Raw genomic sequence first — 18,056 nt, 5'->3', positions numbered from 1 at the left:
GAGTTCTGTAAATCTAAGGGAAAGTTACTTCTCAGAAAGCCTTGGGCTGAGGATGTATCTTAGCAGTACACAGACATAAGCCTTGGGCTCAGTTCCCACTCACCCTCCAAAAGTGGGAAAGTTCTATAAATTATGTCTTTTTAGTTCCTGTTCCCAGATACAGATAACTCTGCAGTTAATGGTTAAGATATTAAAGATATCTTTCCTCTGGAGAATGAGGGAAGATAGTGAACGCCTGTGCTTCCCTGGAGGACTAGGAGAGCTAGAGAAAGGCAAATTTCCCCCAGAGGACATGGGGAGGTGATGTTTTCTGAAAAACAATTTTTAAGCTCAGTTCAGAACAAAGTGTGGGCGTGGAGCGGGGTGTAGCTGGAGGAACCAGGGCTTGCATCCTTTGGCCACATTCTAGCTGCTAAGGAAGATGTCTCTGTCCCATGAGGCATCGAGTTAATTCCTCAAACACAAGGCGGAGGCTCCGATGCTAAGCAACAAGAAGGAATGACAAATGCCTATTCATGCATCTCATTTCATCATTATATCAACACACATTGTCAGAATGACTTCTATCCCCATCCCTCTGTTGTAGACACAGTGTGTCAGGAGCTGCTCCACCACCAGGGTGAATTACTCTGGAAAACCAAGCCTTGCTTCAGATCTAAAAGGATCAACTGTGGAAGTATGGAGTAACAGGGCTAGATTTGGCGGCAGGAAACATACAGAAAGAAGATCGTGGGCTCTCAGCGGATCATAAACTTCACATAAGCCAGCAGAAGGGTCTTAACTCAGCACCCTATGAAAACCTACGGAGAGGGCGGCAGACTTGTGGGCCAGCCAGACTTGTCCAGCAGTTGGGTATTCTAGCCTGGTGACATACTTGCAGAGATGGGTAATCAAGATGGAAGGTGCTAGACCATCTGGTATGCAGATCCTGCTGCTTCTGAAGGCAGAATTGGGGCTGCATAAAAGCTGCAGGGAGCTGATGCCAGCTCAGTAGTCGTAGAGCACTCAAGTCCCCATTAGCCGGGACATGCAAGCAGAGGCTAGAAAGCCATCTGTCAAAAAGTTTCGTTGATATAAACGATTAATCCAACCTCTCCTAAGTCAAAGACGATTTGTAAAGCTTTCATAACATGATGAACAACGGCTATGATCTTTAAGAACCCTCCAAGAACCCTCTGGGGAATCACTGAACCAACCACTGTCAACAAGAAAATTTAAGATGGGCATCCTAGGGGTTAGGGAGATGGCTCAGCAGGTAAGGTGCTTGCTGGGCAAGCATGAGGACCTAAGTTCAAATCCTTAGCATCCATGTAAAAGCCATGTATAGGAGTGTGTGTCTACAACTCCAGTGCATTGGGGTAGAGATAGCGGATGGGGAAGGGCAGGCTCCCTGGCCAGTCAGTCTAGCTGAAACAGGGACGGAAGAAGACTCTGACATTAGTGTCTAGCCACCACACACACTAACACACATTACATGTGCATATGCATATTCACACATTAAATAGCATGTAAAGATAAAAGGACTGTTTTATCCTGAGTATTAGCAAAAGTGTAAGTTATGCGTATTGGGGCTGGAGAGATGGCTCAGCAGTTAAGATCAGTGACTTTTCTTCCAGAAAACTCAGGTTTGATTCCCAGCATCCCATGGCAGCTAACAATGGTCTGTAACTCCAAGATCTGTCACCCTCACACAGACATACATGCAGGCAAAACACCAATGCAAATAAAAACAAGAATAAATAAATTATTTTTTAAAAGAATGAGTTGGGGAAGTCAGGCGGTGGTGGCTCATATCTTTGACCCCTGCACTCAGGGAGCAGACGCAGGCAGATCTCTGTGAGTTTGAGGCCAGCCAGGTCTACAAATTGAGTTCCAGGACAGCCAGAGCTGTTATACAGAGAAACCTTGTCTTGAAAAACAAACAAACAAACAAAATGACTTCTGGAAAAGTCATTACTATGAGCTTGTAGGTGTTTATTTATTAATAACAGCATTATTCATTGATAATAGATAAAAGTCTTAAGTAAGGGAGAAGTAGGTAGAGGAAGATTCATAATGGGCCCTTAGGATATCATTGCAAATAATATCTGTAAAGAATTGTTCCTTGGGGCTGGAGAGATGGCTCAGAGGTTAAGAGCACCAACTGCTCTTCTAAAGGTCCTGAGTTCAATTCCCAGCAACCCTATGGTGGCTCACAACCATCTATAATGAGATCTGGTGCCTTCTTCCAGCATGCAGGCATACATGCAGACAGAACACAATGCATATCATAAATAAATAAACCTTAAAAATAATGAATTGTTCCTCAAGGCATGCTTGCACTGTCCAGGGCACAAGGACATCTCTCTGAGCCTTGAGTGAAGACATAGCAACTGATCAAGTAAATTCAAGCAATGGAAAAAGTGCTTACATAACAAAATACTAGCACTAATAATGTGTTTTAGCCATGATTTTCATCATTTGAAAGGCTGTACATGTGTTTTGGATGTGAATTATAATTTGAAAGAATCAAAAATAGATGCTAGTATCGTGTATTATGATAATGTATTGTTCTTCTTAGTCATTAAGCATGTTTTGCTGAGCACTTGGTATTATGCACTTGGTACTGTTCTATATATTATGAATGCAACAGGGGACAGAGTAGATAAAGTGTGCTCCTCCTAGTGGGTCACTAGAAAGTTAAAATTGGAGAAAAGATAGAGAGTAACAAAATTGTGTGTGTGTGTGTGTGTGTGTGTGTGTGTATTCTGGAGGCACCTGTACACATGTGACACACACACAACACACACGCATGTAAAAACAATATAAAATAAATCTTTAATTAATCATTTTAAAATAATGTTTTAAAAAGAGATTCTTCAAGGCAATTAACTGCTCTTTCTCTTATTTCTGTAGCCATTATAGGAATGCGCTTCTCAATTCACATTTAGATGCATGTTTCCTATGCTGTATCAGGCCCACATGATTTCAGACCAGGCTGCTGCTCTGGAAACCCTAAAGCTGTCTGCCTGTTAGACTGCTCTTAGAAATGACACACACAGCACATCTGTAGCACCATCCCTCACAGGTCAACATTATGAAGGAGACCCTCGTGGGAAGTCTGAATGTGCTGGCAAGATTATTTGAAAAACTAATAAAGTCCTTGTAATCCCTTTCAAGGATGTAGAGAAGAAAATGGCTGCATTTCAAATGCATGGCATTTCAAAGGCATGAATTAAGCTCTAAGTTTTACATTTGGGGAAAAAAATCAACATGAGTTCTCTAATTTATGTTCTAAACTGGGAAAACAAATCGTTGCTAAGAAATGAAATTTGCAAAAAAAAATTTAAATTTGTTTCTTAAACACATCTTCTAGTTGATATGCACATACTTAAATCTACAAACTATCCTGAAAATTATAGGAATCACTGTCACTGAACTCGGTTGATACAGCATCACCATGAAGACTAGAGCTGCATTTTCATCCGGCTAATTTTATTCCTGGGCGTTCTGCCTTTTAGGTGTACATAAAACTGCTCATGTGTGGATGATGCTGACACAATAGTTCTGTGAAATAGCTTAAAAAATTCACTGCCTCTCTTTCTCCATACTCACAAACGTTAGATAAGAGGACTTCCTCTTGCCGTCTCTTGGTTTCTGTGAAGCTCGCATCAGAGGACCCTGCACTCCATCACGCTTCTTGCCATCACTTAACTTCCCACGCATTGTACAGTTTGGAACAGAGATGTCTCCTTCAAAGCAATTATCTGACGGAGGCTTGCAGTGATCAAACAAGCTTGGTTTTTCAATCCCACAATCAGTTGTGCCCATGCTTGCCACCCTGCCCAGAGCTACCCTATATCTGGCCAGCATAGCATGCTCTTCCCTGCTATGACCGCATCTGTGCCCCCACGCACCAACAACCCCATTGCCCCATCTGTCCACTCCATCCTGACTTGCTTGCATGGGTGAACTGCAGCTCTCACCTCTCCTGTGTCTCTAAATCCCTTGGTTCTCTTTCTTGTCTAACAACGCCTAGCTCTGGATCAGTCTCATATGCCTTTCCCAGCACCGATGGGAGGCTAGACAAACTTTATGTTTCCAGAGAGTCCCACAAGCTCATGGTCCCTGACCTTTGAAGGTCCTGTTACCGCCCTGAAGCCTCAGTGGATCACTATTAGTTTCTCTTCCCTTTTCCACAACAGCTACTTGGAGCATTTCTTCACTTCAGATTTCCCATTCTACTCAACCCTCTACCACTGAGCTAAGTACATATTCTTGATTCCAGTATTAAAGCAGAAATAGTGGCCGAGCTACCTAGTACACAGGCCCACCTCCAGTTCCTCTCTTTCCCTCCCATGTGAAAGGAAAGTGCTTTTCTTCCCTCTGAGACTTTCTCCAAACCACCTCACACGCTCTGGCTGAGTTCATTCATCATTCAACCCCTTACTCTTCTTTATTGTGTTCCTCTGCTAAGGTATCCCATTTACCTTTCAAAAATTGCATTTTAATTCATGTGTGCACATATGTATTCTCATGATATAGTCACCACATGTTTAGGTCAGAGGACAGCTTGCTGGAGTTTGTTGTCTGCTCTCATGTGGTTCCCAGAGGTTGAATTCATCAAGTCAAAAAGCTGCTCTTTCCAAGGCCACCAGTGACTCTCTGTTGCTAACCTGGGGGTGGAGACAGTTCAGAGCCTGGTTTTACTAACTCAGACTGCACTGTGTCACCCCACCCCCACTCCGGTTTCTGTGGCACACCATGCTCTGATTTTCTTCAAGTCTCTCTGTTCTTTTCGCCTTTTCATTTGGAATCCTCTTCCTCTGCTTGTTCCGTAATTGTCGATAACTCACAAGGAATTTGGGCCTTCTCTTAGATCCACTCTAGTGAATTCAACTCATTTCCATGACCTATCTTATAATCAGTTGATAATTTATCATTCTGTCTCCTTAGATCTCATAAGTTCCAGACTACCTCCTCAGCATCTTGACTGGACATACCACAAGCAACTCAAATTTATCTCCTCTTTTTAATTTTATTTAGTTTTTACAACTTATTTACTTCTATTTCATGAGCACTGACTGGTGTTTTGCCTGTATGTATGTCTGTGTGAGAGCGTCAGATCCCCTGGAACTGGAGTTACAGTTGTGAACGGCCATGTGGGAGCTAGGAATTGAACCCTGGTCGTCTGAAAGGGTAGCCAGTGTCCTTAGCCACTGAGTCATCGCTCCAGCCCCTATGTATGTATGTATGTCCATTTATTTATTTATTTTCTTATTTTTGGTTTTTCAAGACAGAGTTTATTTGTGTAGCCTTTGTCCTAGAACTGGTTCTGTAGACCAGACTGGCTTCGAACTCACAGAGATCCACCTGTCTCTGCCTCCCAAGTGTCAGGATCAAAGGTGTATACCACTGCCGGTCCTCTTTTTTATTTTTAAAGATTTACAAAAAGTATTTAAGTTTATCTAACTATATTAGTGGGTATTTTGCCTACATGCATGTTTGTGCACCACGTGTGTGCCTGGTGCCCAAAGAGGCCAGAAGAGAATATTAGATCCCCTGGAACTACAAAAGGTTTCGAGCTACCAGGTGAGTACTGTGAATTGAAACTGGGTCCTCTTCAAGAGCATCAGGTGCTCATAACACAGAGCCATCTCTGCAGCTGCTTCACCTCTTCTTTTCACAAACTCACACCCCCACCACCAAGCATCTCGGAGAAAAACGCTGCCATTCATCCACCTACTGGGCAAAATCCTGGGCCTCCTCTTTGATTTATCTCTCGCCTCCATGCCCTCAGCTCCTCACTCACAAAACCCTCTGTACTCAGGGGGTCGAGGCAGGAGAAGCCCAAGTATGAGGCCAGACTGGATTATATAAAATAACACTGTCTCAAACACACACACACACACACACCAAGGGGTCAGGGGGATTACCCCGTGGGTAAAAGTGCTAACCATGCAATCCCAGCCTGAGATCCGGTTACAGACTCCACGTAAAACACCCAGCACAGTGGTGTGCATCTCTAACTCCAGCACTCCTGCAGTGAAGTGGGAGGCAGAAACAGGAGACTCCATCAGGAGCTCACAGGCCAGCTGAGTTGGAGTCTGTAGTGCAGCTGCAGAAACAAGAGAGACCCTGCCTCACAAAAGGTAGAAGGTGAGAATCAGCTCCCAAAAGTTGTCCTCTGACCTTCATATGTGCTCCACAGCATAAAAAATAAAAAGTAAAAATGAACCCACTGCATAAAACCCCCAAAGTCCTTTGAATTTTTGCTTCTTTAATACAGCTCAGAAACATTATCCACCTTTTCCCGCACTGTGCAGTTCTCACTGTGGCAGCTTCTCAATTCACATCCTACCTCCATCTTCTTCTGGTTATTCTCCACACAGCCCCTGGACATTTTCAAAATGCCCACCTCATTAAAAATCTTCATTATCTTTAGAATAAAGTTTGATCCTCAGCCTACCCTGGTAGATGTTTTAGGACATAGCTCTGGTCAATTGCTCCAATGCCCAGTGTCTAAAATTCAGGATTCTGGCTAATCTCCTCCTTGCTTGATTAAAGCACATGGCACTCCCTTAAGCTCTGTTTTTCTCTTTAAGGAGGAGGCTAACACAACACTTTTCTGGAATCTTCTACAACTCTAGCTGCTAGGTACCCAGAATTCCATTCTTTTAGGATCCTATACCCTAAAAATGAGAAAGTAAATATATTGAACTTTTTTTTTCCCATGAGTCAGGCACTTTAATTCGCCCAGTTCATCCTCTCAACTCTGAGGCATTATCATCTCCATTTCTCAAATGAGAAAACTGACATGAGGATTAAAGATTATGTAACCCGAGCCAGTCATACAAGAACTAAGAGAGGGTAGGGAGGCAAACCCTAATTGCCCTGGGCACCAGCTTCCCTCGTTTCTACAGTCGAACCAATATCTGACAACACAAGATAGAAAATCTTAAAGTAGACAAACATCCATTGAGGCTTAATGCAGGTGAAATACTTTACATAGGGCAATCTGTCTGCTCCTTACAACATTTTCAAATAAGCAAACTACAAATCCCAGAATGTAGTTTCTATGAGCTCATATAGCTAGTAAATGGGCTTGAATTTCCCCATCTATACCCTCATTAGCTTCTATCCAACATCAGTGAACAGAATTTTATAGCTGAAGACAGAAGTTCATCCCAGGGTCACAGACCTGATCAGGGGCAAACAGGATTAGAACCTGGCTTTGTGCCTCTAGCATATTCCATTTGAGCATCCATAGGGGTTGTGGGTAGAATCCAAGAACCTTAGCTTTTCCCTGTTTGTAACCATTTCAGAAAACTAGCATAACTAGTGAAGGGATGATGCTAGGAGTAAGACACAGGGCCTTGCACATGACAGGTTCTATCATTAATCTAATTTCCTGCCCTAGCACTACTTTCAAAGGCCTGATCTCCAAAGTGGTTCACCTCTGGCTCCAGGTGGGCTTCAATAGATGTCCTATTATGTGGCAGAGCCCTTCTTCCTAATTTCCCAACAGGCATTGCTCTTACTGTATCCACTGAGTGTCAACACATCCCATTTCCCTCTGCTCCTTGCAGTTTTCTCATCCTCTGTAGTGAGGCCCCATCTGTTAAGTCAGACTCCTTCAGGGTCCAGCCAAGATCAGTGCTGCTTAGAAGTCCTGTTAGAAAAGAGTTGGCATTCTCTTCACCCCTCTGTCCTAGCCTTTGCTCCACAGCTATCACTGGCTCAAGCGAGCAGGCTTCCTTTCTCTCAGGCTCCATTCAGAGTCTTTCTAGTTACTTCCTTTCCCACCATGAATTCATTACACTTGTACATTATTAAGACACTCTTTCCAAAATGGGTTTGTTGTCATAACCCTAAACTTCTGGGATGGTGACAAGACATGCACAGGATTAATGGGACATCTAGTCAATATCAGAATCTTCAGTGGGGATTCAGGGGGAAAAAGCTAGTTAGCAAGGCAGGAAACCACCATGGAGTCCTGTGATGCTGAACAGAGGGTTTAAAGGACAGCCAGCATCTTATTTCATGAGTGACAGGTGAGAGATCTTCCCAGACAGGGAGTGGGCGGTTTGCATTTAGACATAGAAAGTAGGGCCAACAGCTACAGATAGAGGAACATGAAGGCTGATGACATTTAGTGGAGAATTGACAAGAATAGCAAGCATATATATACATGCTTGCTATTCTTGTCAGTGTGTGTGTGTGTGTGTGTGTGTGTGTGTGTGTGTAGAAGGACCCTCAGGACATTCAGGCAAAATTCCAACTAATCATAACAGTATGAATGACATTTAAACATTTTTTTCAACTGGTGGCATCCTTCTTGTGAACATCTCTAGCAATGGCAAACACCTAACCTTAGGAAATAAAGATTTTGGAGGTGTATGCCAAAGTCAGTTAAACTGCTGTCCATTTTCAGTAAATATGGGTGAATCTCAATATTTGTTGAATGCCTACTATATGTTAGATGTTGTAGACATGGAACTGTAAATATGAATAATACGGATCTCGCCTCTGTGAATTTACAATTTCATGAGGAAGATGGGTGTGTGAACATGCAAATAAAATAGAGGAAGTAGAGACTGACAAACTCAGAAAGAGATGTGCAACACTGGGCAGAACATCAAGAAACTCTTCACACATCAAGGTAACGTCTAAGCTGGGGCCTTAAGGGTGTTGAGTTAGAGGAAGGCAAGATGGAGGCAACCACAGGAGTGAGAGAAAACGGGTGCTCAAGGCTTGCCAGTTTTCAAAGTTAAAAACGATGCAAAAGAGGGTGGAGTGCAAGTCTCAAGGGACTTTCCAGCTTTGCTGAGCAATGTGGATTTGATCCCAGGGTCCCCAGGAGGCCTGTGAAGGGTTTTAAGCAAAAGTAGCTCACTCTGTCAGAAAGCACTGTAGGAGATGCTGCTGCATCCGGTTGGCAAGAATGTGGGGATAAGATCTTAGTGGTGCAAGGAATGTGACCAGGAAGTAAAGCCCTTCGCTGTCAGGATTAAGGCAAAAAATAAAGTTCAGAATGCAGTGTGAAGGTCTCCTTCTGTATCCTTCTTCATCTCTGGTGAGCAAGAACCAAACGGCTCGCTCTCGTTTGGCTCCACCGAGTGTGGGAGCGAGGCCGTCTCGTTACCCTTCTTCCTAGACAGGGAAACTGAGACCCAGGGTCCGCTGATAGGAACCGAGAGAAAAAGAGCCGAACCCGCCACCGAAGAGGCATCCCAGGTCACGTGTATTCCTGCGAGGGTCCCGGGGCCTGCCCCACTTCTCCATCCATGCCCAAGGGGCCGACTTTGCTATGGAAACAGTCTTCCCACCCTCCTCCTCGCCTAGGGCTTCTCAATGCACTCTGGGAAATGCAGTCCATCTCTGCTTACCAGTCCGCGGCACGAGCCCACTCCAAGGCCCTAAGAGACTACACGTTCCAGCAGGCGGAGCAAACGCTCGGGCGGTCTCTGGGGACAAGGTCCCCACGGAGGGGCCGGAACCTCCCAATGGGCAGCCTCCTGGGCGGAGCCTGCATCGCCATTGGCTATGGCGGCGAGTGGGAGGCGGGGTCGGCGGAATGAGGCGCGGAGCTGTTCCCCGCTCCAGGTGCTGAGTCCGAGGGAGACTCCGGATGCCAGAGCCGTGGCCGCTGCAGCCGTCACCGCCGCGAGAGCCGCCGCTGTGAAGCCCGGGTCGCGGGGAGCTGGGAGGCGCCGCGCGCGCTGCCCAGCGCTGAGCGCCCTCCTAAGCGCCGCCTGAGGTGGGTGCTGCAGGATTCGCTTTTGTTTTATTGAAGAGAGGGGGTTCTGGGGAGTTGACGGGACGTGTCCTCGCCGCTCTCCACACCATCTGTCCGTGGAACTGGAGAACTGACTGCGGGCCTCTCCGTGGCCCAGTGCCTGAGGTCGGAGCAGCTGAGGCTGGGTTTTGTCGTGTAGTGAAAGGGTTCCTTGAATGCGAGGAACGAGGGCTGGAAGACCCTCGCTTGTCTCTCCTGGGAGAGGATGAAAAAGGCTTGGTTGGAGTCTCCCTTTCCCTAAAGTCGAAGCTGCTTGGGTTATTGAGGATGGAGAGTGTTCTGGGATGAGAGGTTTGGGGACAGGGGAATCCTTCCCTATAACATCCCAGAGATTTGAGGTTGCAAAAGGAAATTGGGATGTGATGGATGAGACTCCTCCCCTCCTCTCAGACTCTCCTAGGTTTCTAGTTATTTGGGAGACCCTTCCCCTTGCATCCTAGGAAATGGATAAACCTAGACTCCTCTTGCACCCAGTTGGATTCTTTGCGGGGCATTTGTTTTTGAGAGATGGAGAAAGTGAAGGCATGGAGGACCCCTCCCCACCCTGCTCCCATGAAGGAAAGCACTGATGGATGCTCCCGGTCCTCTGTGATGGAGCCGCGCCTAAGGTCTAAATAGCCTAGGTGTGGGAGGTGGATGGAAGTGAGAGTCTAAGGGACCCCTCCCTACCTAGGTCTTATCTCCCAGGCCCTCTTCACTAGATCCAGGTCCCAGGCAGTAGAGTGGAGATCATCCTCCCTGCCACGCCACGCCCCAGGGATTAGAGCTCTAGGCGAGGAGTCACATCTGGATGGGCACCTGAGGGGCAGGACCCGGTGGTCTCCCTCGCCAGCATCCGGCAGCTCCAGGCGACATCGTCCGCGTTCGCGGATCCTGGAGGATGCTCCGCTGCTTGCCGAGCGCGCCCCAGTTCTGGCCGCGGGGATCTGGTACCCGGCGTGCAGCAGCTGCTCTCAGGTGCGGGGCTTTCGCGCTCTTCCCAGGCATTTGCCGGAGGACAAAGCGGCGATCGCGGCACTGACAGGCGTGCCTGGCTGGCCTGCGTGAGGGGCGCGGCTGAGGAAGGGGGGCTTCGGGCGCGGCACGGGTAGCTTCTACGGAAACGTGCCAGGAGCGGGGAGAGAGAGAGAGAGAGAGACAAAGCGCGCTCGCTCCTCGCGGGCCCGCGCGAGCCGGGATGGAAAATCCCGAGGGAGGAGGTGGTTGTGTTGTGCTGGGTCCTGTACCATACACTCAACTCTAGTCGCCCCCCCCTTCCGTCTGTGCGCCCGAACCCCACTGTTGGTCCTGCCGGAAGAATGCGGTGTGCGCGATGGTTACCAGATCCAGGACTTGTGACCACAGGACTGGGATGACCAGGGACTCTACCTTACCGGAACGTTAGGGGTTTAGGGGACATGTGTGAGGCAGGTCTGAAGAGGCATACTGACTCAACCTCATGCCCCGTTAGCTATAGTAGGTCAAATATAGTGGCTGGGTGTGTTTTTTGGTAATAGTGTGGATCAGAGTGTGAGTGAAAATGTGTGTGACTGTGCCCTGTCCGTCTGTGCTCCAGTGTTCACGTGTGTGTCGTGCTGTGGTGAGCCTATGCATATGGCGGGGGGAGGGGTGGAGAGAAGGAGGAAGAGGAACTAAGCTTGGAGGTAGAGGGGAGCAAGAGAGTCACCCTTTCAACTCTCAAACCACATTGCCGACCCAAGGTCCAAATGTGTGCCTTCAGGGTGGAAGCAGTTTTAAACTGCCTAGGGTCTAGGCTAAAGGACTGGACATGTTCTAATCAGTGAAACTTTGCAAGGTTGTGGCCCCTTCAACCCCTGAGGACCCCAAATCTGACCCTGACACCATCATCAGTCCTCATCCCATGGAGTGCCTTATCGTGCTGTAGTGGGCTACCCTAATGACCAGGGTCTGCCCTACCACTGGCTGCTGAGTAAGGTTTGGGAGGCCTGTCAGCAGAGTCGGAAAGGCTATAGAGCTAGGGTTACTAGTAACCACAGATGGGGTTTTAAAAATACCAGGTACAAATACATGTGACAATCACATGCCTGTAATCCCAGCACTCGAGAGACAGCAGGAGGATTTCCATGAGGTAGGGGTCAGCCTAGGCTAGATAATGAGACTGTGTCTTACCACTCCTAGAAGATGACACACCCTCTCAGACTGATGAGTCCCAGCAATTGACCCCAGTTTCTCTACCACCATCACTTTTTTTTTTTTTTTTTTTTTTTTTTTTTTTGGTTTTTCGAGACAGGGTTTCTCTGTAGCTTTGGTGCCTGTCCCGGAACTAGCTCTTGTAGACCAGGCTGGCCTCGAACTCCCAGAGATCCGCCTGCCTCTGCCTCCCGAGTGCTGGGATTAAAGGCGTGCGCCACCACCGCCCGGTCACCATCACTTTTATATCAAAGGTTTTTATGCAGCTTCAAGATAATCTCTTTCACATAAATTAAGGGGATAGATTATGGACTGTGGAAGAACCAGGCAGAGAAGCCACCAGCCAGCCAAGCCTACCTGGTCTTTTTCCCTTAAGTGTCCACTGCCAGCATCCACAGTGACCTCTGCTGGAAGGAAGTCAAACCAAGGCACAATTTGACAACCACTAATCCCCTGTAGTGTAGAGAGGCTTGTATTAGTGTGGGCATTGTTAGGTAAAACCATATGCTTCTGCTGGGACTAATTTCCTGTTTACCTTTGGAGTAGAAGTTCTTGTTTTGGTTTGGTTGTTTCATAGAGTTGATGATGGAGCCCAGGACCTGGATACCTATTAAGTAAGCATCCTTTCACTGGAGCACCTTCTTCCCCAAGATGCTGTTCTTGTCTATGTTCTTTCAAATCCCACCAAGCAGTAAAACTGCTGCTGTCTTCAACCACATGGAAAAGAGGGTCTGAAGGCTTTCATGTCTCTGTACAGTTGAGAAATAGAAAATAGTTATCAAGGTCAAAGAAGTTCAGGTACCTTTCTGGCCTGTCCCCTACCTTTCTTTACTCTTCTCCTCCTCTCATATCCCACTTTTTATCTTTTTCTCTTTCTCCTTATTAAAGCAGTGGGTAACACATTTTCAAAACCAAGCCTTATTTATTTTCCTCATTGACATTGTGGCTTAGAAACTTCAGACTTGTGGAGGCTATTACTAAATTCAAAAGGCCCTTGAGCACTGGCTTTTCCTACGAACTGGAGTGGGGGAGGTGGATGAGACATCCTGAGTCCTAAATGCCCGCCTGGTGACATGTGTCTCTTCTGGAGTTGCTCTGAAAAGCTTTCACACTGTCACAAGATTGTTAGGGCTCCTCAAAGGAAGGTATTTAAATACCTGGCATTGTTCTTACTCTGGCATCCATGTGATTTGCATTGAACTACGTGACTCAGTATCATAAAGTAAAAATAGGGCTTCATTTCTTCCTCGCCTGTTCAGAAGGTGCCTGCATATAGTGTGTTGTGCTCTGCATTGGCAAGTGAAAAGCTAAATCACCTCATAAGCTGAACCACCTGCACATCCCGATTAGAGAAGAGTGCTTAACATCACCAACAGGCCATAAAATTATTTTGTTTCTTTTCATTCATACCTGAATCTTTGTCCTGTGAAGCATTTCCTCATGCTCATGCATTATTACTTTTATTTGAGGTTAATCAAGAATGTTTAATCCAGTCCGGTGGTGGTGGCACAGGCCTTTAATCTCAGCACTAAGGAGGCAGAGGCAGGTAGATTTCTGAGTTCAAAGCCAGCTGGGTCTACATACTTCCAGGACAGCCATGTCTTAAAAAAACCAAAAACCAAAACAAAGTAACAACAAAAATAGTTTAATCCTTGTACTGAATCCAACAAATTAAATACCAGCAGACACAGGAAGATGTGAGTAGTGGTTTTGTTCTTTTGGGGCTCATAGGAAAAAAGAAAAGAAAAGGACTCTAAATTTGAAATTTCTTATGGGTGGAGTCAGGGCTTTCTGAGAAGAGACTCCTTAAAAATATCCAGGAGGGCAGGCTGGCCATATTGAAGAATATGATCATGAATGACACTGTGGCTGTGTATGCAAGAAACAGCATTCATATCGGGAGTATCTCTTCCGCTGCAAAAATCGCCCCAGGTTGCTGTAGCTCCTTCAACTAGCAGCTCCTTGGTGGAGGAGGGGCTGAGCCAAGGCGTGGATCTATCCAAGGTTCTGGAATACCGGCCTCTGCCTGCCGGCTTCAAGGAGTAGGGAACAGAGCAGAGCTGAGGGCCACCGCCTCTGTGAGGATTTCCTTACAGCTGATTAGAGAAGAGAGTGGAAGAAAACAGAGATGTAGAGGTTCTCACCGCATCATTTTGAATAAGCCCATCGGCAATCCCTATTTAAAGACTTACAGGCTCATTATAAGAGGAAACATTTTCTAAATCAGGCTGTTTGCATGCAAGAATGCATTTAATCCCGACAGTCCTAGGAGGTAGTGTTATTCCCACTTCCAAGGTGAGCAAACAAGGTGAGCTTTAAGAGGAAAGGGGCTTTCCGGAGACCTCACAAGAGGTAGTTTAGGTTCCATCGGGACCTATTAAACTCCTTTAATAACATCAAACATCTTTGCCACGTTTCCTTTTCTACTGCTGAAGCAAAAACTGAAGTATTGAACTGTCCCATGTAATGGCATATCTAATTCTAGAGGAGTGAAGTTAGGGGAAAGTAGAATTCAAACACAAGTCACAGAAGCCTTTCAAGTTCAGCGAGTTTGCTGCCTTTTTTTTTTTTTTTTTTTTTTTTTAATGTCTTATTCTGGTAAGGTGTGTTGCTTGAACCTGGTTATGAAAGAATGCAGTGTAAAAACATACGGGTTTTTCCTAGAGTGGAAAATTTTCACAGGAATTTAAGTCTGGTTAGCAATAAAGTGGATTTTTTTTTTAAGAAAGGAAGAAGAAAAAAGCCTCTGCTTTTTTAAAAAAAAGATTTAAATACCAAGTGCATTCAGAGCTGACAAAACAGGGATATTATTAGGAGACTCCTTTCATCTATTCCCATTCTCAGACTTTCACATCAAAGTTCTTAACACCTAGATAAAACTTTTCATTGTTGTGGACTTCAGCCAGTCTCAGGGAAACATCATGTTCCTTTCTGGACTCACACCATCACAGCTAATGCTCTACCTTCAGATGTGGCCGTGCGACTCCTGGAGGTGGTGGCTTAGAGCTTGGTGAACTCAGTCACATGCTCTGGTTTTCCCAGGGTAGCAGTTTCAGCTGTCCAATCCTTTTACACCATAGGGTCTTGTGCTCAGAATCTCTCCTTGTGGTAGCTGTGGCCTTGGGTGTCTAAAGTGGGGAAAGAGGAATAGCTTCGTCCTTTGTCTCTTCTCCCTGGGCTTTGGTTTGCATAGCGCACAGAAATAGCAGGCGTGTTCTCTTAATAAAATGCTTTTCATTAAGCTAGGTCTCCATCCCTTATCTGCTTCCTTTTCTCTGCATGCTGGGGCTTTACAGAGCTCTGCCACAAGATGTGGTTCCTGAGGGCATTTGGAGGCCAAGGATCTGGCTTTCCATCTGGGTCTGCTCTGATTCATAGGCCCACAGACAGATTTGGTCGTTGTCTTATTTAGAGTCTTAGTTCTCTACAGCATCAGAACAGCATGTAATAAGAAGCCATTTGTGGAGGTCTCCAGACAGCCGTGCCCATGGCTGAGCACTACCCTCCTTGCTAACGGGATCAGGAAACAGTTTTGAATCCCAAGTATCTCCTCCAGAATATATCCTGTGAAGATTTTCATCAACCATAATAAAGGAAATAAAAATATATAATTTATTCCTAAGACTGTTATAATTATTCTGGCAATAACTCAAAACTCCCTCAAAGGAAGACTGGGTTTATAGTCATTCGACAAATATTTCTACTGCCTGCAATGTACCAGGTACACATCTGGGCTTGCGAAACCAACCCCCACCTTCACACAAGTCATGACATAAAGAAACATTGAGTGGGTATACCGAAAGCCTCCAAAGAGTGTTGCTGCAAGCAGGCGTTTTCAAAGATGGAAATAAGTTTAATTATCATAGACTATTATGTCTTTTTTATCATGAAGACAGAAGCTAATGGAATTTGAAGGATTCTCTGACCACATCCCTGGCTGGTGGCAAAGATGGGTCTTCAAACAGACGTCTCATGACTCCTAGTGCTTGTTCTTTCCACAGCTCTACACCTGCTGCTCTGCTCATCAAGTTACCAAAGGGCACATTTCCATCAACATAGCTTTGTTTGATCCAATTCTAACCCAAAACCCAATTTTAAAGTTGAAGTAGGAAAAAAAGAGGATAAAACACAAAAAATTTACAAAGTCTGCTTTTCCTGTGTCATTCAATGGTGGCCCCTACCTGGCTACTGAATACTTGCAGTGCGGCTGGATTGAAATAATATTTTGGATATATTGAATTAAAAGATACTATTAAAATTAATTCTACTCAGCTTCTTTTTACTTCTTCAAATATAACTTTTAGTAAATTTATGTTAGGGCTAGAGAGACAGCTTAGAAGTTAAGAGCACTTGCTGCTCTTATAAGGATACAAATTTGATTCCCAGAACACACATGGTGGTTCAATGTTCATCTGTAACCCCAGTTTCAGGGTATCAACATGTGATGTACATACATGCATGCAGGCAAAATATTAATACACATAAACTAAAAATAAGCAAATCTAAATTTTTAAAAATTTTAACAATATGTGTGAGTGTTGGAGTATATACTTTAGTCTGAGTTCAGTCTCAGCTCTACAAAAATTTATATCTACCAGGCCATGGTGGCACACACCCTAAATCCCAACACTCAGGAGGCAGAGACAGGAGGATCTCTGTGGGTTTGAGGCCAGACTGGTCTACAGAGCAAGGGCCAGGACAGGCTACAAAACAACACAGAGAAATCCTGTCTCAGAAAACACCACCAACAAAAAAGATTATATCTATCTATATCTGTGTGTGTAGATATGAATATAATTATGTATTACTTACATTTGTAGCTGTACTGGATTTGTACTGGATTAGCACTATACTAACATGCTCCCTTTGGGGGGAAATTTTCTTTATAAATGGATATTTAGCAAAGTAATTTTTATAACTTTTGCCTGGCCTGAGATGGAATCCTGGCTCTATCATTTAGGCTGTGTGCCCTTAGACTTCTGTATCCTCATCTATAAAGTGAGGGAATAACAGCCTGCCTCCTTGATTAGGAGTCAAATTACTTAGAACAGTAACTGCTCTGCAGTTAACATTTATTAAATGTTGTTAATAATGGGAACATATAGAATATTAAAGACCATAAGAAAAGCAAGCAGGCAATTTTCAGATAGAGCAAACAAAGATTTATTCATCATTAAAATAAGATTGAAAACATTTGTTATGTATAACTCATGAGTTTCTGGGATTTGGCCCCCCGTTTTCTGATGGCTGATGATGCTGAGGAAAAATTTCAAGTCATTTCCATAAGCATACAATAAATAAAGAGATTAGCTAGCCACATTATGCACGTAGCCTCTGTTAACGAGTTGAGGAAGAGGATGCTGAGAGGATGCCTGCACCAGATGGCTTAAGAGTGCTCAGTCTCTTGGTCACTAAGGTTCCTCAAGAGAATAAGAGCCTTGTGCTCTGGGAGGAAATTCCTAGACAGGAATCAAACATACCCAAGATCAAGGCTGTTCTCCCACTCTCTTGGTCTTACCAAGAGTCTCAATTTCTCTTCTGTAAAATGGAGGTAGTTGCAGCTTTCTTGTCGGTTGTGCTGGGGAGGAAATTAGAAAATATAAATAAAAAACCAGGTGCTCACACTATAGACCAGGCTGGCCTCAAACTTACAGAGATCCACCTGCCTCTGCCTCCCGAGTGCTGGGATTAAAGGTGTGTGCCACCACTGCCCAGTGCATCTCCACCTTTTTGTTTTATGGTTTAGTTTTTTGTTTTGTTTTGTTTTGTTTCGAGACAGGGTTTCTCTGTGTAAACAGCCCTAGCTATCCTGGAACTATCTCTGTAGACCAGGCTGGCCTCGAACTCACAGAGATCCTCTTGCTTCTGCCTCCCCAATGTTGGGATTAAAGGCATGCATCACCACTGCCTGGCTTCTTTGGAAGTTGATTCATGAAGACAGCTATGAGTTCCAGACCAGCCTAGACTGTAGTATAAAACTATATAAAAAAAATTAAAACCAGGGCGGGGGAGGGGACAATACAGGGGGTGAAGAAGGGAGGAGGGAAAGGAAAGAATATATGTGAAGCTCTGAAAAATTATATTAACAGAGAGTATTGGACTATAGAGAAAGTATTCAGATGGTCTC

General features: G+C 45.0%; 1 protein-coding gene across 1 annotated transcript in view; it reads left to right on the top strand.

Moving 5' to 3' along the window:
- Positions 1-9,600: 9,600 nt before the first annotated feature.
- Smpd3 (sphingomyelin phosphodiesterase 3) overlaps positions 9,601-18,056 on the top strand; it is an 83,553-nt gene continuing 75,097 nt past the window's right edge. Inside the window, exon 1 of the mRNA XM_057753300.1 lies at positions 9,601-9,739. The gene's annotated coding sequence lies outside the window, so the exon portion shown is untranslated. The remainder of the gene's footprint in view (positions 9,740-18,056) is intronic.

The sequence above is a fragment of the Chionomys nivalis genome, chromosome 21 (assembly GCF_950005125.1).
Source record: "Chionomys nivalis chromosome 21, mChiNiv1.1, whole genome shotgun sequence".
Taxonomy (NCBI): Eukaryota; Metazoa; Chordata; class Mammalia; order Rodentia; family Cricetidae; genus Chionomys; species Chionomys nivalis.
This window is presented reverse-complemented; position numbering and strand designations above follow the sequence as displayed.